Below are 23,067 nucleotides of genomic sequence, written 5' to 3'. Positions count from 1 at the left end.
AAAATATCTTAAGCGTTTTTAAATAATTACAGTAGTAATTATGACAATAACAGCCATAATTTATTGAAAATAGTAGATCCCCCATATCTGTGTTTCTCCTTGATGTGGTTTTAGTTACCTGAGGTCAACTGCAGTCCAAAAATAATAAATGAAAAATTCCAGAAATCTACAATTTATAAGTCTTAGATTGCAAGCCAGTCTGAGTGGCATGATGAAATCTCCCACTGTCCTGCTCCATCCCACCCTGGACACAGATCATACCTTTGTTCAGCATATCCATATGTATGCTACCCATTCACCCATTAGTCATCAACATTGTCTGCTCCTGACATCCAGCTATCGACATCTACATGGATTGAGGACCAGAATCACCCCAAGCAGATGATTTTCCTTCTGATGTGTTGTCAGAAGGTCAATAGTAGCCTATAGCTACATCACAGTGCCTATGTCATTCATCTCCCTTCAACTCAACATGTAGGCTCAAGAAATGTGAGTATAATATGATAAGATATTTCAAGACAGAGAAAGATCGATTTCACATAACTTTTATGACAGTATATTATTATAGTTGTTCTATTTTATTACTATTGTTATTAATCTAACTGTGCCTAGTTTACAAGTTAAATATTATCATGGGTATGTATGTATAGGAAGAAACATAGTATATCTAGGGTTCTGTACTATCCATGGTTTCAAGCATCCACTGGGAGTCTTGCAATGCATCCCACATGAATAAGTGGGGACTACTGTGCTTACTATGTGCCAGGCACTGTACTGGACCCTACATCTCTTGAGTTTCAAGGCCAATGCCTTTTCAGTGTACCGTGTTCAAAGTTCATTTAAGACAACCAATGATAGGACTCCTACAATGTTATATGATTTTAAAATCAATTAAGACAGCTAGGCAGGTGGAATCCTGTGTTTTATGCTAGTGAAACTTGGTTGAAATTGTATTCAGGCTTAGATTCCACAATTTCATAAGTATATAGTGTGTGTGCTCCAGGGGAAAGTGAGGGGCCTAGCAACCTTATTTTCCAAGGATTAGCTGGGGAAAAAGTGAATAATAATCTGTATTAGTAGAGAGGGGAAATGATAGCTGTTTTTAGAAACTGAAAAGGCTATCGTGTGACTGTTGGATCAGGCGAATTTTATCTAGATCCTGAAGAAAGAAGCAGGATGTAGAGTGAAAGGAACAGATAAATGGATTTTGGCTTAACAGAGGAAAAAAAAAAACTAATAGTGAGTTCTATCCTAATACTGCCAAATGAATGAGAGCCCCATTGTTAAAAGTGTGCAGGGAAAAGTTGGACATTCGCTGATGGAAAAGGAAGACTGGAATTAATGACAGAAGAGATGCCTTAAGGTCAGTTTCAAAATAGTAATTTTACTATTCTCTGATTATATATTGATAGAGACTTCTTTAGAGTTTGCAATTAAAACCTTTTCTAATTTAGCTGAAGCTACTCCATTAAAAATCTGCTGGATATTTTATAAATACTTGTATAATCCCTGCCCTCTAAGATAGTATAACAAAGATATTTCTGCAAGTTTCTTGCTTTCAGTCATTTTAATTTATCATAAAAATTCTTTCTTTTCTTATTTAATTTTTTAAACGCTTCATGAATTTGCATATCATCCTTGCATGGGGGTCATGCTAATCTTCTTTGTACCGTTCCAATTTCAGTATATGTGCTGCTGAAGTGAGCACTATTTCTCATAGTGAGTCTAAGACATAGGCATTACTTTTTCACATTACTAGATGGTAAAACTAACCCAGAGAAGTTAAGCAATAAATCTAACATCATACTGTTAATTAGTAGTAGTACTATGATGCAAACATAATTGATTAACAATTCTAAACAATGAGTCTTCCTCCACATTTTCATAAAGATCTACAAATTAGAGTAATTTTAAAAAGATCTTCAGTTTTGTAGCTTTTTAAATAATAGAAGTCATAGTTTATTATCACTTTTATAATGAAAAAGGCATGTTGCGGGAAATTTGGAAAATATAGTAAAATTAAAAATAATAATAAAAAATAGAATAATATCCTATAACTCTGCCATCTGTAAAATTACTTCAACTATTATAGTGCATAATTGTGTGAGGTTTTTCATATGTATATTTCATGAAATATATAAATATATGATCAAAAATAAGTATTATGTATAAATATACACACATGCAAATATATAAATATATAATTTTTTAATATATATTTTTTTGAGATGGAGTCTCACTCTGTCCCCCATGCTGGACTGCAGTGGCATGATCTCGGCTCACTGCAAGCTCCGCCTCCCGGGTTCACACCATTCTCCTGCCTCAGCCTCCCGAGTAGGTGGGACTACAGGCACCCACCACCACGCCCAGCTAATTTTTTGTATTTTTAGTAGAGACAGGGTTTCACTGTGTTAGCCAGGATTGTCTCCATCTCCTGACATCGTGATCCGCCCGCCTCGGCCTCCTAAAGTGCTGGGATTACAGGTCTGAGCCACTGCACCGGCCTATAAATATATAATTTTTAAGATAAATGGGACCAACTACTCTGTGTTGTTCTTTGCTTTTCATGGGAAATACAATTTTGTGAGTATATTCTAATATCACTAAACATTTTTCTTTTTTAAATTATTGTTCTAACTGTACTGCATGCAAGTCCATTTTTATTTTCTCAACACATCAACAGAATATTTTATTTTATAAAGCACTTTTTGGTACTGTGGTTGGTTTTCATGATGCACGAAGGCCCTGAGACTATTCCGTAAAACATATGTGTCCTTTAATTTTCCTTTTTAAAAATCATTTTGTCTGTTTGTTTTAAATTTTAATAGCTTTTGAGGTACAAGTGGGTCTTGGTTACATGGATGCATTGTACAGTGTTGAAGTCTGGGATTTTAATGTACCTGTCACTAGAGTAGTATACATTGTATCCAATAGGTATTTTTTCATCCCTCACCCCCATCCAACCCTCCCCTCTTCTGGGTCTCCAGTGTCCCTTATACCACTCTGTATGCCTTTGTATACCCATATTTGTTTTCCCATTCTTAGGTTACTTTACTTAGGATTATGACCTCCAGCTCTATCCAAGTTGCCACAAAAGACATTTTTCATTCATTTTTATGTATTTAATAGTATTCCATGTGTATGGTACTATGGTTAGAGCAATAATTAAAAAAATTTAGTGATAATAGTCTATACTAAATGAAATATATATACCTTTTTTTTATCTACTCATCAATTGATGGGCGCTTTGGTTGATTCCATATCTTTGCTATCGTGAATTGTGCTGTAATGTATACATACATACTAGTGTTCTTTTTACATAATGAATTCTTTTCCTTTGCGTACTCAGTAGTGAGATTGCAGGATAACATAGTAGGTGTACTTTTCGTTCTTTGAGAAGTATTCCTGCTGTTTTCCAGAGAGGGTGTGCTAATTTACATTCCCAGAAACAGTGTATAAGTATTCTCTTTTCACCACATCTGCGCCAACATCTATTTTTTGACTTTTTAATGAAGGGCATTCTATCTGTGGTAAGATAGTGTCTCATTGTGGTTTTAATTTGCATTTCCCTGATGTAATATTGCTAAATATTTTTCTAAAGCATAAAGTTTATTTGCTTCAGCCTAAAGATATATTGAGAGGACATAAAAATCCATTTTTACTGACATGCTAGTAGAATTATTTCCCTGAAATATTGAGACTTGTGGTCAGTAAAAGGAATTTTTTGCTTCATCTGTCCTCAGGACTGAAGACAGATTAGGAGTAACTGAAAGTAGCCGCTGGTTTCCCATCACACTCATGCCTGCTTGATCTAGCCCCTTTCCAATAGTAACCTCACTCACCTACTCCTATCTAAGCACTTTGAACTCATTCTCTCTCTTGAACTTGCCAAATGTATTCCAAGCCTACATCTGAACACATGGCATTCACATGACTTAAAAAGCTTTCCCTAGATATTCATTTGGATCTCTGTTTCAACATCACCTCCTGAAAGGGGTCTTTTCGGACTTGCTTAGCCCCAGAAACCCTGACCATCCTTTCTTCTTTTCCATCACCCTACTTCCACCCTGCTTTATGTTTCTGTATCCCACTTCATTATCTACAGTCATATCATGTCAGTATTTGTTCCTTGGTATTTTCCTTCTCATTTATTAAATACAGGGGAATTACAATGCTTCGGTCTTATCAATAGTCACCTAGAATAGTGCTTGGCATAGAGTGTGTACGCAACATATGCTTATTGCCTGAATGAATGAGTGAGTAGTTTGTAAGGCATGCCTGGCAAAAAGATCCCATTTTAGTTTTAGTAAGTTGCAAAGTCAGGGGAGGGTTTTGAGCTGTTTCCTAGTCTTTCTTTATCATTGATCTAAGAGAGATTATTTAAGAGGCCTGAAGCTTAACATGAAAGTGGATTTATTCTTTTATACTGGAGTTTTTGTGGGAAGAACAAAAACCAGAAGTTGTCCTGAAGGAAGGCTAGGAAGAAAAGACCAGATTGTCAATATAATTGGGCTAGACAGAGAATGGGAGGATGAGACAGAGTCAAATGGGATTTTTTTAAAAAATGAAAAGATCCATTTCTCAGTGGCACCTGATAGAAAAATAAATCTTGGGAAGCTCACAAGGCCAGGTATAGGTGCTAACATTGCCTGTCTATAGATTTCATATCTGGAAAGTAGGTATATTTAAAAGCCCAGAGTAAGTGGAATGGTCTTATTTTTATCGGAAGAGTAATGATAAGCTCATTAATGTGTAAGCGGATAGGTGATACAAGCCTCAGAAGTATTGTATTGGCTTGCATTTTGAAGATCCTGTAAAAGAAAGTGCAATCAAATTGTGATTTTTGAGAAGGGGGTTATCCATCAGCATTAGAGTCTTGATAAGGCTATATAGGTTTCTTAAGAAAGACACTTCTTCAAAGGCGATGACATAGTTATCTCTCTGTCGTGCAGTATAATTGATAGCACTATTCAAAATTAATAGACTTTGGTGTGTAGTAGATTAATGGACAGTATGCTCAGAACAGAAAGCTTACCGCTTCCGGGATTTTAACCCACATCTAGAATTCAAATAACATGAAAAGAGAGGGATGGGCGAGGCCTCACGTCTGAGGATACAGCAAAGACCAACAAGTTTTACAACATGATAGTGGTCATAAAATGAGACTTAACAACCCCACAGTCCTGAAAGTGAGATAGAAAGGTGTTCAAAGGAAACCTGTGCTTCTGGTATGCATCATCCCTCCTATTTTATTACTATAAGTTTACAGTTCCCATTGCTGGCTCTGCCTGTGCTCTTATAAATATGGTAACATATAATACTTAAGAAATATTACATTAATGGGGGATTTCTATTAGTCTTCTATGACCTAGATTAATATTGGAACAGTTTAATAGACACAATCATAATGAGAACAAACCTACTAGCATATGTCATCAAAAGGAATGGTCTTTTTTTAGCTAGACTCGGGAGGAAATTAGGGTAAAAGAAAGAGAATCAAATCAGGGGAAAGCATAAAGATTAATGAAAATAGGGCCTAGACAGGCTGGTACTCTTACAGCAGCTAATATAGAAGCAGCAGTTCATCTTGTCTCTTGTGAGAACTAGACTGGGAAGACAGGGGGAAGGACCCATCTATGATGCCAGAGAAGAGCTCACCAAAGAGGTAAAATAGAATTTCTTCCTTATTCCTGATTTTCTAGCAGATAGATCAAGGACTTTGGAGGCATAGACATCTAGTTTAAGATTCTGGCTCTTTTATTTGTTCTGTGTGTGATGTTTGGACAGTCATTTAAACTCATGGGGTATTAGTCTCCTTATCCATACAGTGAAGGCAAGCAAACCAACTTTTAGAGTCACCATGAAGAATAAATCAGATTAGATATGTTAAGGACCAAACACAATGCTTGGAACAGGGCTGTCATTTACAATGTACAGGTTGTGCCCTGCACAATCACCAAAGAGTACCATTTGCATCTGTAGGACAAATTGTAAGCACTCTTCTGTGGCATACTCATACTTTTCATCCTCATTGAACACCATCTCTCAAGGTGTCCACTTTGAGAGTGTAAAATCAAGATGATCTGCCATTACCTTCTCAAACACATTCTGGTGATAGCAGTGATGAGAAATATAGGACACGGAAGACTTCTGAGTCAATGGCATGTGTCATTCCCTCCATCTAAAGTGTGGTTCTTGCCTCATACAGTCAGACTTTTTATGCCTTTTTGGGAAGTGTTCCCTGATGCTTTACATATTTGTTTGTTTGTTTGTTTTTTATCCCAAGCTAGATTAGCTCCCTCTCTCCCAGGTTCCCATGACCCTCTGCATTGACCTCATAGGCTCACTCTCACAGAGTACATGCCACATTGTATCATAAGTGTTACTTTTTATGATTCTATCACAGTACTGAGAACTCTTTGAACTTCTGACTTATCCCTGTATGTTTAGTTCCTAGTTCAATGTCTGGCACAGTTATCGCTCAGCATGTGCTTGTTAAATGAATCAACACACAGACTATCATATGCGAATACATTGCAATATGATCTTGAGAAAGTTACTAAACCCTTCTGAACTTCAGCTTCCTCATTTATAAAATGGGAGAAAATACATACCTAGAAGATATATTGAGCTATATAGAACACTTGGGCCAAGGTATTCACTCAATAAGTTGAGCAATATTTCATTATTATTATACTATTTTATGACCATATTCAGATATAATTAAATGTACCAAAAGTATGCCATTACTGAAAAAAATTTAAACAGTTGTTAAAAAAAAAACCCCATCTCATTGAGCCCCTTAATTCTTGGGGTTTCTGGCTTTACAAGGTGCCATTTGCCCTTTTCTCACAACAGGGATCCATTCCCCTTTGCCCTTTTTGTGAGTTCATACATTTATTCTGTCTGACACTCACAAATCCATTATGTTTAATGAATATCCCTTCTGACATCATGCTGCTTAAATGAGGCTAGAGTGCCTAATGATTTTGTTTTTAACAGTGACTTTGTGTACTCTATATTTCTAAAATTTAGCAGAGCTGATCATCATTTTAATATTCCTGAAATCCACATAGTAGCAGTTAAATTTGTACCAACGCTTTTGAGCATTGATCATATAAAATATGCAGGACTAGGCACTAAAGGGAGATACAAACATGAACATGGTCCTGCCTCTCTACTTGAAGTTCAAGGTCTCAGATCAAAAGTCTCTTAGTTAATATGCTGAGAAGAGCCACTCACAGTGATATTCTCTATGGCCATGAATCAGATCTCTTGAGTTAAAAAAACGTTACTTGGGCAGCTCGGACTACATGGTTTGAAAATAGATCTGAATAAGACATGCTCTGCTCTTGTGAATCAGGTAATTTAGTGATGAAAAGAGAGTGGAGAATATAAACATACTGTTTTAGTATATTAGGCTAAATGTTTTGGCTGAAGTAAGCACACAGCGTGTTGGTGGTAATAAGGTAAGAAGTAGTCAGACTAGAGATTAAGGAAAGCCTTAAAAAAGTGACGAAAGGAGGCTTCTTGAAAAGCCTACTAATGTAGGTTATCACATTTTGATCCTCGTGAGGATCAAAAGAAAAATTTATCTCAATAGTTGCCATAGAGTAAGTATTCATATTAGATAATTGTGTTATAAAATAACATTTATAAGCATCATTATAATTATTGAGTAATAATATGAGTGAAAATAGTCAAGAAAAGGGTACTCCAGGCAGAGGGAAATGGGAGGAAAGGCAAGGTATAAGGTTACTATAAATGGTTGTATTGAAGGAAAATCCAGGTAATGATTGACGAAAATCGAGTATGGATAGACTAGAAATGGGCAGGAGAGTCAGGCCAGAAAACCTAGATTTTTGTCCTGCGGGAGGAATGTTCTCATAGTGTTAAGGAAACAAGTGACTCAGTCAGATTTATTTTTAGAAAACCTGTTCAGCCACCACGTAGAAGACTGATTTGAGAAGTTCAAGACAAAAGACAGGAACACTAGTTTAGAGGTCTGTTACAATGGTACAGCTGAGAAATGAGGAAGGCCTGGACTTTGCACAGGGGTAGAAAAGAAAGAAGAGAATAAGCCATCGTGGAGACTATGAGTAGATGATACATGCTATTTATTTAATGACGTACGTGTTGAAAATAAAAGGGAGACAGAAGAATGAATGAGAGCATCAGGGTTTCTGTCTGGCTGTGTGATAGCAATGAAAGAGAAACGAGTTCAGTTTGGCCACACTGTCTTTCTAGTGCCAGGTGAACAGTTTCAGCAGGCATTTTCATATATGAATTGGAAGCTGAGACAGAACATCACTGTTGGAAATAGCAATTTGAGAGTCTTCTGCATATAGAGAGAATAACCTTAAAAGTAGATAAGACTGTGTGAGACATGCCTCTAGAGAAGGAAAAGAGGGCTAAGTAGAGGTTTGGACCATATATGGGAGAGGAAAGACTTTCAGCAGAAAAGTGGCAAGACAGGGTAGTTTTTAGAAGCCTACAGATGATAGCTGGCTATATCAGTTATCAGACAACAGTGTGTATAATAAACAACTGAGGATCTTGTACAAGATTCCCTGGCGCCACCCTAAGAAAATCTGATTGATTATGATGAAGCCTAGGAAACTGCATTTCCCAGCAAGCACCCAGGTGATCTGACACAGATGGTTCATGAATCCCACTCTGGGAAACACAGACCATATTACTGTTGGAGTGGGAGAAGACTGAACACAGGGTATGTGTTCATCAAAGTGCTATGCTTAATGAACTAGATGTGAGCCTCCTCCAGGTTTGCTTGGCAGGTAACCAACCGAAGAAAATTCTTGTTATCAATTTTCACTTATTTCCTAGACCAAAAATATCACCCAAACCAGTGTCAAAACCTCACACACCCAGAGCAGAGTTTGCAGACACAAATGAAAGTCAGGCTGGGGAAAATGAAGGAAATCCAATGCAATATATTTGTATTCTGTCACTGAGTCACTGTCTAATGTTGCTGTAACTATGATGTATAGGTCTATCAAAGCATGTGTTACCATGGTCTGAATTTCCCAACTGGAGAAAAATGATTAATGTAGAGATTTGCATTCGATGTGGTCTTGGACATCAATATTTCAGCTTAGGTAAACAGGAGCTTTACCTAATTTATTGGCTCTCATTATGGATGGCTTGTAGAAGCCAAATTCCCCCTCTGCCGCGAAAATGACCTTTCATGCTCTACAAATCAATCTAGAAGAAGTGAAGCAAGTTAAAAAATGACTTCACATGTCAGGGACTTAATTGTTGTGATTTTGACCCATTTTGAAATTAGTTAACATTTGCTTCAGGCCTCTGACTTCATACATTATTTATTTTCATCTTGGCATTGCTTAAGGCTCTTCATGTGCAATATGCTTATAACATGTGAGAATCTTTTTCGAAATATTGCACTTAAGTAATAGCATTATGATTCTGAAAATTGAAAGCCCAAAGTGTGTTCCCCACACACATACACGCACGTGGATATTATTTCAGGCCACACTGCTTTGGGGTACATTTTAGCTCTCCTTGGCAAAGTTTCTAGATGTTACAGCCAGCATTACAGAGCAATTTCCTTGTAAGAGTTTTACGTTGCAAAGTGTGTCAGAAGTTAATCAAAGGGCAACAATGCAAAAGTCTGTGCATATGGCTTCCTGGAGACTCTGGCCAGCCCATGCTGTCAGTCACTGTCAAAACTGTAGCACACAGGGGCGTATGGCACCTTTTTCTCTCCTGTGAGAAAATGTTTCTGACCACAGAGGTCACTGCCTTTATGGCATAAATCTATTAGCCTATTGTTGTGGTGTGAATCCCAAGGAGAAGGCATCTCGTCAGCTGTCTGGCTCAGATGCATGGTCTCTGCAGCTTCTTGCAATAAAGGGTCAAGCCCTGCATCTTGCTTCTGACTGTCAGTATCAGCGTGGGGCTTTCCTATCATAACCTCTGCATCTTGGTGAGTAATCACTTATGCTTGGCCTTGAAAATAACTATCCCATTACTTGTTCTGTGTAATCATGGGAGAGGAGTGCTTTTGGAATCATTACACAAGTTACACCTTCCACCCAGCCTGGGCGTCCTCACGGCTTGGATGGGGAAAGGCAATCTGTGAGAATGTTCCATCATGCCAGTGCCATATGAGGATAGTGATTTAGAAGCTGGAAGAAAGGCTTAGAAACTCTTATGTATTCCTGACATGGGTACCACCTTCTAATCAACTATTTTTTTTTTTATTCTTGACACCCATTTGAAGTTGAACAAAAACCAGTGTATAGATGAGACCCGACAGCTGTTTCCTAGATGTATAGAAATAACCATTGCAGCTGTCTAAAACTAGGGCATTTGCATTTGCATCAGTTTGGATTATATCTTTCATTAATTTGGGTCATAATTTATGTACAAAGCTCATAGAACAAAGAATATGCATGTCCAATGCAGCCTTTAAAAAAAAATCTTTAAGCACAAACATAGAAATTCCAGGGATTCTGTTCACCTGGTAAAATGCAGACTCGTTGAAGGTGATTTTCACTGTACAGATGTTAACTAAAAATCTACTACATTCACAGCAGTTTTTCGTCTGCTAAAAATCTACTCATCTTTCCAATTTTATTGTCACCTTCTCCATGAAGCTGTCTTCAGTTCCTGAAGTTAAAATTAATTGATATCTTCCCTCAGGAATTTGGAACCAAATTCATGGAGGCTGGAATTTGATGCTCTCATTTCCTAGTAATGCTCATTGAAGTAAATGCTGAACAAATGCTAATAGTATCCCAATGCCAATAAGAAGCAAGGAAGGGAGGAAAACATGCAGGCAGGCATATTTATATTAATTAAAAGTAGGTAGTTTTGAAACAAACATTTATATAATATTTTATAATTCAGAAACACTTTCTTTTTTTTTTTTTTTTTTGGAGACAGAGTCTCGCTCGGCCACCCAGACTGGAGGGCAATGGCATGATCTCAGCTCACTGCAACTACTGTCTCTTGACTTCAAATGGTTCTCCCATCTCAGCCTCCTGAGTAGTTGGGATTACAGGCACCCGCCATCATGCCCAGCTAATTTTTGTATTTTAGTAGAGACAGGGTTTCACCATGTTGGCCAGGCTAGTCTTGAACTCCTGACCTCAGGTGATGTGATGGCCTCAGCCATCAGACCCATTGCACCTGGCCTCCTATTAAATATAAGTTCCAGTTTTAAATAATTTCTTTGCTCATGCATATGAAATCGGCTATCAGAAGCAGCCAGGTCAAAAATTGAATGCTTTGCTGCTTGGACGTTTCTTCTACCAGATACCCCAAATCAGCAGTCCCCAACCTTTTTGGCACCAGGGACTGGTTTTGTGGATGATAATTTTTCCACATACTAGGGGTGGGTGGAATGGCTTCAGGGTGATTCAAGTACATTACATTTATTGTGCACTTTATTTCCATTATTATTACATTTGTAAGACACAGTGAAAGAATTATACAGCTCACCATAATGTAGAATCAATGGGAGCACTGAACTTGTTTTCCTGCAGCTAGATAGTCCCATCCATGGGCAATAGGAGACAGTGACAGATCATCAGACATTAGATTCTCATAAGGAGCAGACAACCTAGATCCCTCACAGGTGCAGTTCACAATAGGGTTCATGCTCCTATGAGAATTGAATGCCACTGCTGATCTGACAGGAGGCCTAGCTCAGGCAGTAATGTGAGCAATGGGGAGTGGCTGTAAATACAGATAAAGCTTCACTTGCTTGCCTCTCTTAACAGGCCATGGGCTGATAATTTTCTGTGGCTCAGGGGCTGGGGACTCCTGCTCTAAATTATCACTCTCAAGTTCAAAGTTTCACAGATCTGTAGGGCAGGGGCATAATCCAAACAAGCTTTTTGCCAAATGTGACCTTTGCTTCATTGCCAATAAGTTCCTTATCTCCATCTGAGACCTCCTCATCCTGGCCTTCACTGACTATTAGCATTTTGATTACAACCATTCAACAAATCTCTAGAAGTTCCAAATGTTCTCTTATCTTCCTGTCACCTTCTGAGCCCTCCACACTCTTCCAACCTCTGCCCATTACCCAATTCCAAAGGTGCTTCCACATTTTCAGGTATCTTTATAGCAATACACAACTCCTGGTACCAATTTTCTGTATTTGTTTTTTCTCACACTGCTATAAAGTAATAGGAGGTTTAAGAAAGGAGGTTTAATTGGCTCACAGTTCTGTGGGCTGTACAGGAATCATGGCAGCATCAGCTTCAGGGAAGCCTCAGGAAACTTAGTGACAGAAGGCAAAGGAGGAGCCATCACTTCATCTTGTCTGAGCAGGAGGAGGAGGGAGAGCCGGGAGGTGCCACACACTTTTAAACAACCAGATCTCAGGAGCACTTACTATCGCAACGACAGCACCAGAGGTGGTGTTAAACCATGAGAAACCAGTCCCATGATCCAAACACCTCTCACCAAGCCCCACCTTCAGCATTGAGGTTGACATTTCAACATGAGATTTAGGTGGGAACACAGATCCAAACCATATCAGATGAATAATTAAAATGATATCTTTAAGTCTGCTTTTTGATTACACGTAAATGTGAATTGGGACCTGGAAAAGAAATTAGATGATTAATTTAATAAATTCAAGACTCACCATCAAATACACTGATTAGTGATCAACATTTTTAGTTAGGATTATTATGTTAGGGTATTGAGAAAAAGCCAACCTAGGTGGATCATAACTAAAATAATGTCCTTTGCAAATCTAAGAATCCCCTTTCTCTTTCTAGTGGAAGTTTCTATGCCAGTTTTTTTCACATGATCCTAATGAAGATTGATTTCTAATAGTACTGTTGTATATATTTTATAACTAGCAAAGCATAAAATGTCTTCTTTGAACTGTTAAATAAAACATGGAAAAGCATTTATACTGAAGACATAAATGTAATGTTAGGGCTGTGTGTATTTGAATAAAAATGTTTACCCTGATAATTAAAACACATATAAAAGAAGATTTTTTAGTCTGACCTTTATGAATGTGAATTTGTATCTTAATGTCTGACATTCTTGGGATATTAAAATGAAACAGTCATTATACTAAATCATAATAGTTAAAATAATTTGGAGGTATAGAGCTCTAAAATCTTAGAGGAATTACAGGGTTTTGGTGAAATTTAGTTATACTCTTAATTATTTTATAAATAGAAAAGCATTTAAATCATAATTAATTTTATATAAAGAAAACCTACCTTATTACAATTTTTGAAATTATAAATTTTAATGCATTCAAATATTTTCAGTATTCTTTCATGCTATGGAACTTGCTCATGCCCAAGTATCTGATTACAGATTTAGGATTAGACTCATTGCTTCCATGCCAGCATGAATTTCAGTTGCTTATTAACATGTGGGTTATAACTTTGAAGAAGTCAGATCCTGGAAGATCATACACATGTTGCACTTGCTATCTCACAGGCATTCTGTAATTAGACTGGATTCATTTGCCAGACCCCTCCCTGAGCTAATGAGCTAAGGTACTGCTGTGTCTCTTTTTGTTAAGAAAATTGAAGTTAGAGATTTAACGACTCTAAAATGACTCTTGCTTCATTTTGCCAGGTCATTTCTGAAGGCTAGACTGAACGTGGGTCTGAACTCTGTAGGGGATTTTGAGTCACTTGATAAGAACATGATTTTCTCTTATTGACTTTTTGTTACTTTCCCAAAATATGAAGTGAGATTCTATTATTTGTACTGAAAAAAGTACCGCATGCTTTATATTACACATCTTTCTATTTTTCGTCCTACTTATTATGCTCCTGTATTTCCCCTTTTCCAGATAAGTCGACATTTTCACTGCACCGATTGGACTGAAAAGGCAAGATTGAATGAGGTAAGCCATTTGGGGGCTGCTGTGAACACACACACATTCAGCAATCCTGTGGTGAACAGAAATTTAACCAAGCTGGCTTTCTAGTTTGGTCTGGTTGCACCTTGTTTGGTCAGATTCTTGCAAAGGTCTGAGTTACATACAGCAAACATGCAGGTGGGTAAAGCAATTATTATTTTGATCCTTTGGCCTCAAATTAGTGAAGTGTGGTATGCCTATATGTACAGAAAATATATGGACAATTATTTTGTATTGGTTGGGATGCTGTTGAGTAATGGTAAGATTGTGAGAAAAGACAGCTAGACTGGAATTATCACTCAGGAATTTGTCTGCTGGCTTGAGAGGGAACTTAAGGGGCTATGATATATTAAGACTCTTCCTACTCATTTTGGGGGACAGGTGTGTTGTGGCATTCTTTTCAGCAAGCTGAATAGAAACAGTCTAGACACAACACATGCTTTGAAACTGATTCTGCATCAGGGGAAGTGAGAATGGATTGGTCAGGGCCAGAATAATGTGTTGCTCCAGTGAGTGTTGACTTCTCTGGTGCAATCCGAATTCTCAGAAGAGCCTTTAGGTACTGGCTTCTCAGTCTTATTGTTTCTGGTTTTGAAATTGCTTTCCTAGTGTAAACTAAATGACTTTTCTTTGAAGCAAGAAAATATGTAAGTAAAGTCTTAAAATTATGTATGCCTGTTGATTTACTTATTCAATTTAGAGTCATCATTTAAGGAAAAATTAAAAACTAATTTTAAAATTTATATGCAATATTTTTACTGTGGAATTATTTAAAATAATGAAACCTTGGGGAGAAAGCCCACTACCTAATAATTTGGAGTTTGTTAAATAAACAATGGCATAACCACATGGTGGAATATTATGCATCTGTTAAAAGTTATAATAGTGAAAAATGTTTAATCTCAATAGAAAATATAGAGGCAAGATATCAAGTAAGAATGCAGCATTCAGAATTATCTATATTGGGGCATGGCTTTGATTTATACCTAGACATTAGATGGGGAGAAAATACAATTTGTTCTCAGAGTTCTATTCTGTAAGATACTTTTTCTCAGACAATAATGCCAATTTCATAGGAATGTGGTACACATTTTATAAGTTGATGTGTACAAATTAATAAGCACATGTTATATCCAATAAACACTCATGCTGCTCATTTCTTCTCCTTCTTTATTGAACATGATTTTCTCAAGATAACATTACTTCCCATCCAGTCCTCCAAAGGCAAGCCCATCTCATACTGGATTCACATCCACCTGCCCATGCTTTTTGCTACCTAGAAAACCTTTCCAATACCTTTCTTCAACTTTCATGCCAAAACTTCTTTAGGGGTCTCTTGTTTCCACTTTATGCCTTGCATTCCTTTTCCTTAATTCTGTTATTCTTACATAACCAAATTAACTCCTCTGCATTCATAGCTGACTTTAGCTTTGGTGAATTGTTATTTTCTCTGTACCAACTCTTACCAGGTTGAGATGGGTGGAAAGGGTGAGGAGTAAGACACAAAAATGTCCAAGCTTAGGAATAAGGTCCTCTATTAAGAAGAAAACATCCTGTAACAGACAAGAGGAGCCAAAGAAAGGTAGGTTTTTCCTAAGTGGCTCCAGTGCAGTCTCTGGGCCTTGGAGGTCTGAGAGTTCCTCATGATGGCAACTCCCACCTCTTGTCTACTACCTAACCTTTCACATCTCCAGTGACTTAGAACCTCAGCAACAAAACTAACAGTCTCATCTGCCAGCCTCTACTCTGCTTCATGTTCTTTCTTATTCATGCTGGCTTTAATGACTTATATTCTAACCCTATTTTCTCTGTACCACTTCCATCTGACTTAACCCTATATTTCCTTATAATTTACTCAAATGCTATTCCTTAGATTAAGCTCTAAAAATTTTCAGTTGCATTTTCAGATTCCCTTACTATAATGTTAGGCCTGACTGTAATCCCTCTTCCTCTGAAATTTGTCCTCAGTCTCTTTGTACTAGAGACTGAGGATGAAAGATGAAAACTTAGTAGCTTAAAAATCAGGATATCACAGCTCTGCCTCTCTTCAGAAGTAACTGAACAACTTAAACAATGTTGAACATATAATAATAATAATAATAATAATAATAGTAATGTTCCAATGTCCATCTCTCTGTGGAGGTTAAATGGTTTTATATAGAGAATATCACGGTGCTGTCCAGTGGAATTTCACCATCAAACTAAGCTGTTTCCTGCCAAAGGGATTTTATAACCCTTCCCATTACTGAAAAATGTTGACTCCATAGGGTGAACCAAACAACATGGTGGCAGGTGTCTGTAATCCCAGCTACTTGGGAGGCTGAGGCAGGAGAATTGCTTGAACCTGAGAGGCGGTGGTTGCAGTGAGTCAAGATGGTGCCACTACACTTCAGCCTGGACAACACAGTGAGACGCCATGTCAAAAAAAATTACAATGATTTCCTAATAGCTAAGGATTAGGTTAGCAGTCTACAAACATAGAGCAACATGTGAGTTTATGAATAAGATCTTTCAGTAAGGAGGATACATCCTGGGGTAGACAAGATGGGTATGGGAGAAAAAAAGTTATTTCCCCACCCTATAACAAAAGACAGAGCAACAAAAGAAAAGCATAACAAATGTATTTAATGAAAATTTTATATGACATGGGAGTCTTCAGAAATGAAGACAAAGTTCCCAGGGAAAACTGCAAATTTTTACCGACAGTCATGCAGAAGTATGATTGGAGGACAAAAGCTTACGATCTAATGGCAATAACCTGAGGGGAGCTTAGCAAGGGCTATTTGTTCAGTTTCTTCTTGGCATCACTGCATGGCATTACTCCCTCTGGATATAGGACAGGACACCTATCATATGCCAATCTTCAGGGGAAGAAACCAGGAGAAGTCAGAGAGACCTTGATGCTTCCGCTATTTTCTTAATTTTGGAGTATCTCATTCTGAGCCCAACATGGGCAAAAGAAAAGAGAGTTATAAAGGAATGGAATGTCACTTCTGGACAGAGCAGATTTATTCTCACAGCCACAGATGGCTCAGGATTATGGCTAAATTCTTTAATGAGAAGAAACTCTAATTCAGGATCAAAGTCTACTGGATAGGCTTCAAAGTAACCTCATGTTTTACTTACAGGCTATTTGAGAAAGCCAACATTCTTCATGTGAAGACAAGCGAATGAAAATGATATATACAAAATATGCCATGAAAGTGATAACACTTTCTGCCATTTATTCATCATTGTCAGGCAGTGCATTGAGCACATGCATGGATTCTCTCATTTAATTCTATAAGAACCTCTGCAGCAGACACTGTTATTCCCATTATTTTTTCATATGAGAAAGCCTGAGGCTAAGAGGGCTGAATTAGCTTGCCAAAAGCCCCTAAACTGGTAGCAAATTGCTTTTGGATTTGAGTGCAGTGCTATTTAACTGTATAGATGAGCTTTTAATCAGAGGGTTATATTGTCTTACACATGGACTAGCTGTGAACCGTGGAGAAAGGATTTACTTGGGACAGTTAGGGAGGGTGAGGAGGCATTAGAAGGCCTCACAGAGGTGGAAAGTATAAAGGCCCTTAAGAAGTTGCAGGGAGCAGTAGCACAAACTGTCCCCCTAGTTCCTTCTCCCTCATAATCTCTATATGCACTTCCACCTGGTCGCTTCCAACCCTCAATATTTGTTCCAGGGAGCCCATACACATCTCTACCACCCTCTCATTGAGTAGCATTTTTATATATTTTGTTATATAGTAAATATTTCTCCCCTGAAGCCTCCCAACACTCCTCCCCTTAAGAAAAACAGTTATGCCTTGTTTGCTGCTTGAAATGTATGAAATATGATTGTGTTTACTTGTTGGGATTGAAACCAATCACATACAAAAATACCTTTTTAGGGGAGAAAGATGTTGGCCCTGCCTTGCATTCAAATAGCCGGTCTTTTCTGACTCACATTGAACAACCTTGAACAAATCGCACTCTCTCTGGTTTCTTTTTTCTGCTTCTGCTTACAGCAGCAGGGAGAAAGGCCACACAAAGTATGGTGCGATCACTCAAATATTAAAGCTTTTTACACTCTTTGCTTCTGTTCATTCTTTCTTTCCTTTTGATCTAACAAAACTTCTTAAATTATAAATTATGCAGGTGGAAGGGTTTTTTTTTTCTCTAAGATAAGAGGAAAATGTATGACTTCAAAATAAATGTTAGTGGAATAGTGCAGCAGACCACATCAATATTTTTATTTGGCATGTGGCATGGGATACCTTGAGGAAGATGCCACACTTTAGATAATTTTCAAAAGATTTTTTTTTTAATGTAGTGAAACAAAACGACTTCTCCAAACTGCTTTCAATAGCCATAAGAATTAATAATCAGTTCCTTTACGAAATCCAACTCTCAGTTTTGCCTCTTGAAGTTTTCCAATACATCAACAGGTAAATAATTAGTTTTAGACTTTAAAACAAATGCAAAGAAAATTAGTATCAAATCAATCAGGGTGTATGTAATACACGGGAGAAGGTAAAGATGGAATTTTTTTTATTATTATACTTTAAGTTCAGGGTACATGTGCAGAACATGCAGGTTTGTTACATAGGTATACACATGCCATGGTGGCTGGCTGCACCCATCAACTCATGATCTACATTAGGTATTTCTCCTAATGCTATCCCTCCCCTAGCCCCCCCACCCCCAGGCAGGCCCCAGTGTGTGATATTCCCCTCCCTGCATCCATGTGTTCTCATTGTTCAACTCCCACTTATGAGTGAGAACATGCAGTGTTTGGTTTTCTGTTCTTGTGTTAGTTGGCTGAGAATGATGGTTTCCAGCTGCATCCATGTCCCTGCAAAGGACATGAACTCATCCTTTTCTGTGGCTGCATGGTATTCCATGGTGTATATATGCCACATTTTCTTTATCCAGTCTATCATTGATGGACATTTGAGTTGGTTCCAAGTCTTTGCTATTGTGAACAGTGTCACAATAAACATACATGTGCATGTGTCTTCATAGCAGAATAATTTATAATCCTTTGGGTATATACCCAATAATGGGATTGCTGGGTCAAATAGTATTTCTAGCTCTAGATTCTTGAGGAATCACTGCACTGTATTCCAAAATGGAAGTAATTTACATTCCCACCAACAGTGTAAAAGTGTTTCTATTTCTCCACATCCTCTCCAGCAACTGTTGTTTCCTGATTTTTTAATGATTGCCATTCTGTCTGGCGTGAGATGGTATCTCATTGTGGTTTTGATTTGCATTTCTCTAATGACTAGTGATGATGAGCTTTTCTTTATATGTCTGTTGGCTACACAAATGTCTTCTTTTGAGAAGTGTCTGTTCATATCCTTCACCCACTTTTTGATGGGGGTTTTTTTTTCTTGTAAATTTGTTTAAGTTCTTTGTAGACTCTGGATATTAGCCCTTTGTCAGATGGATGGATTGCAAAAATTTTCTCCCATTCTGTAGGTTGCCTTTTCACTCTGATGGTAGTTTCTTTTGCTGTGCAGAAGCTCTTTAGTTTAATTAGATCCCATTTGTCAATTTTGGCTTTTGTTGCCATTGCTTTTGGTGTTTTAGACATGAAGTCCTTGCCCATGCCTATGTCCTGAATGGTATTGCCTAGGTTTTCTTCTAGGGTTTTTATGGTTTTAGGTCTTACATTTAAGTCTTTAATCCATCTTGGGTTAATTTTTGTATACGGTGTAAGGAAGGGGTCCAGTTTCAGTTTTCTGCATATGGCTAGCCAGTTTTCCCAGAACCATTTATTAAATAGGGAATCCTTTCCCCATTGGTTGTTTTTGTCAGGTTTGTCAAAGATCAGATGGTTGTAGATGTGTGGTGTTATTTCTGAGGCCCTTGTTCTCTTCCATTGGCTTATATATCTGTTTTGCTACCAGTACCATGCTGTTTTGGTTACTGTAGCCTTGTAGTATAGTTTGAAGTCAGGAAGCATGATGCCTTCAGCTTTGTTCTTTTTGCTTAGAGTTGTCTTGGCTATGCGGACTCTTTTTTGCTTCCATATAAAATTTAAAGTAATTTTTTCTAATTGTGAGAAGAAAGTCAATGGCAGCTTGATGGGGATTGCATTGAATCTATAAGTTACTTTGGGCAGTTTGGCCATTTTCATTATATTGATTCTTCCTATTCATGAGGATGGAATGTTTTTCTATTTGTTTGTGTCCTCTCTTATTTCCTTGAGCATTGGTTTGTAGTTCTCCTTGAAGAGGTCCTTCACATCCCTTATAAGTTTTATGCCTAGGTATTTTATTTTCTTTGTAGCATTTGTGAATGAGTGTTCACTCATGATCTGGCTCTCTGTCTATTATTGATGTATAGGAATGCTTGTGATTTTTGCACATTGATGTTTTGTCCTGAGACTTTGCTGAAGTTACTTATTGGCTTAAGGAGCTTTTGGGCTGAGACAATGGAATATTCTAAATATACAATCATGTCATCTGCAAACAGAGACAATTTTACTTTCTCTCTTCCTATCTCAATACCCTTTATTTCCTTCTCTTGCCTGATTGCCCTGGCCAGAACTTCCAATACTATGTTGAATAGGAGTGGTGAGAGAGGGCATCCTTGTCTTGTGCCAGTTTTCAAATGGAATGCTTCCAGTTTTGCCCATTCAGTATGAGATTGGCTGTGGGTTTGTCATAAATAGCTCTTATTATTTTGAGATATGTTCCATCAATACCTAGTTTACTGAGAGTTTTTAGCATGAAGGGGTGTTGAATTTTATCAAAGGCCTTTTCTGCATCTATGGAGATAATCATGTGGTTTTTGTCATTGGTTCTGTTTATGTGATGGGTTACATTTGTTGATTTGCGTATGTTGAACCAGCCTTGCATCCCAGGGATGAAGCCGACTTGATCACGGTGGATAAGCTTTTTGATGTGCTGCTGGATTCAGTTTGCCAGTATTTTATTGAGGATTTTTGCATCAATGTTCATCAGGGATATTGGCCTGAATTTTTCCTTTTTTTTATTGTGTCTCTGCCAGGTTTTGGTATCAGGATGATTCTGGCCTCATAAAATGAGTTAGGGAGGAGTCCCTCTTTTTCTATTGTTTGGAATAGCTTCAGAAGGAATGGTACCAGCTCCTCTTTGTACCTCTGGTAGAATTTGGCTGTGAATCCATCCAGTCCTGGACTTTTTTTGGTTTATAGGCTATTAATTACTGCCTCAATTTCAGATCTTGTTATTGGTCTATTCAGGGATTTGACTTCTTCCTGGTTTAGACTTGGGAGGGTGTATGTGTCCAGGAATTTATCCATTTCTTCTAGATTTTCCAGTTTATTTGTGTAGAGGTGTTTATAGTATTCTGTGATGGTAGTTTGTGTTTCTGTGAGATCAGTTGTGATATCCCCTTTATCATTTTTTATTGCATCTATTTGATTTTTCTCAGTTTTCTTCTTTACTAGTCTGGCGAGTGGTCTTTTCAAAAAACCAGCTCCTCGCTTCATTGATTTTTTTGAAGGAATTTTCGTGTCTCAATCTCCTTCAGTTCTTCTCTGATCTTAGTTAAGTCTCGTCTTCTGCTAGCTTTTGAATTTGTTTGCTCTTGCTTCTCTAGTTCTCTTAATTGTGATGTTAGAGTCTCAATTTTAGAACTTTCCTGCTTTGTCTTGTGGGCACTTAGTGCTATAAATTTCCCTCTAAACACTGCTTTAGCTGTTTCCCAGAGATTCTGTTACATTGTGTCTTTGTTCTCACTGGTTTCAAAGAACTTATTTATTTCTGCCTTCATTTCATTATTCACTCAGTAGTCATTCAGGAGCAGCTTGTTCTGTTTCCTTGTAGTTGTGCCATTTTGAGCGAGTTTCTTAATCCTGAGTTCTAATTTGATTGCACTGTGGTCTGAGAGACTGTTTGTTATGATTTCTGTTCCTTTGCATTTGTTGAGGAGTGTTTTACTTCCAATTATGTGGTCGATTTTAGAAAAAGTGCAATGTGGTGCTGAAAAGAATGTGTCTTCTGTTGATTTGGGGTGGAGAGTTCTGTAGATGACTGTTAGGTCTGCTTGGTCCAGAGCTGAGTTCAAGTCCTGAATATCCTTGTTGATTTTCTCTCTCATTGATCTGTCTAATATTGACAGTGGGGTGTTAAAGTCTCCCACTATTATTATGTGGGAGTCAAAGTCTCTTTGTAGGTCTCTAAGAATTTGCTGTATGAATCTGGGTGCTCCTGTATTGGGTGCATATATATTTAGGATAGTTAGCTCTTCTTGTTGCAGTGATCCCTTTACCATTATGTAATACCTTTCTTTGTCTCTTTTGATCTTTGTTGGTGTAAAGTCTGTTTTATCAGAGACTAGGATTGCAACCCCTGCTTTTTTTGCTTTCCATTTTCTTGATAAATCATCCTCTATCCCTTTATTTTGAGCCTATGTGTGTTTTGCACATGTGCTGGGTCTCCTGAACACAGCACACCGATGGATCTTGACTCTTTATACAATTTGCCAGTTTATGTCTTTTAATTGGGGCATTTAGCCCATTTACTTTTAAGGCTGATATTGTTAAGCGTGAATTTGATCCTGTCATCATGTTGCTAGCTGGTTATTTTGACCGTTAGTTGATGTAGTTTCTTCATAGTGTCAATGGTTTTTATAATTTGGTGTATTTTCGCATTGGCTGGTACCAGTTGTTCCTTTCCATGTTTAGTGCTTTCTTCAGGAGCTCTTGTAAGGCAGGCCTGGTAGTGACAAAATCTCTCAGCATTTACTTGTCTGTAAAGGATTTTATTTCTCCTTCACTTATGAAGTTTAGTTTGGCTGGATATGCAATTCTGGGTTGAAAATTCTTGTCTTTAAGAATATTGAATAGTGGCCCCCACTCTCTTCTGGCTTGTAGGGTTTCTGCAGAGAGATCCGCTGTTAGTCTGATGGGCTTCCCTTTGTGGGTAACTCTAGTTAGCAATTCCTCTAACCTTTTTTCAAGGTTCTTAGCTTCCTTGCATTGGGTTAGAACAGGCTCCTTTAGCTCAGAGGAGTTCATTATTACCCACCTTCTGAAGCCTATTTCTGTCAATTCATCAAACTCATTCTCCATCCAGTTTTGTTCCCTTGCTGGTGAGGAGTTGTAATCCTTTGGAAAAGAAGAGGCATTCTGCTTTTTGGAATTTTCAGCCTTTTTGTGCTGGTTTCTCCCCATCTTTGTGGGTTTACCTACCTTTGAACTTTGA

The 23,067-nt window shown here is 37.7% G+C and overlaps 1 protein-coding gene and 1 non-coding gene across 2 annotated transcripts in view; one reads left to right on the top strand and one right to left on the bottom strand.

Moving 5' to 3' along the window:
• Nucleotides 1-23,067, top strand: part of TENM4 (teneurin transmembrane protein 4) — a 3,002,963-nt gene that overhangs the window by 1,129,998 nt on the left and 1,849,898 nt on the right. The window contains exon 4 of the mRNA XM_063608694.1: nt 13,823-13,876. The gene's annotated coding sequence lies outside the window, so the exon portion shown is untranslated. The remainder of the gene's footprint in view (nt 1-13,822; nt 13,877-23,067) is intronic.
• Nucleotides 1,602-1,708, bottom strand: LOC112441221 (U6 spliceosomal RNA). The gene has a single exon (XR_003029169.1). It is a non-coding gene; the product is annotated as a U6 spliceosomal RNA (small nuclear RNA).

Source organism: Pan paniscus, chromosome 9, assembly GCF_029289425.2.
Source record: "Pan paniscus chromosome 9, NHGRI_mPanPan1-v2.0_pri, whole genome shotgun sequence".
Taxonomy (NCBI): Eukaryota; Metazoa; Chordata; class Mammalia; order Primates; family Hominidae; genus Pan; species Pan paniscus.
Note: the sequence above shows the minus strand (reverse complement) of the source record. Positions and strands in the feature narration are given on the sequence as shown.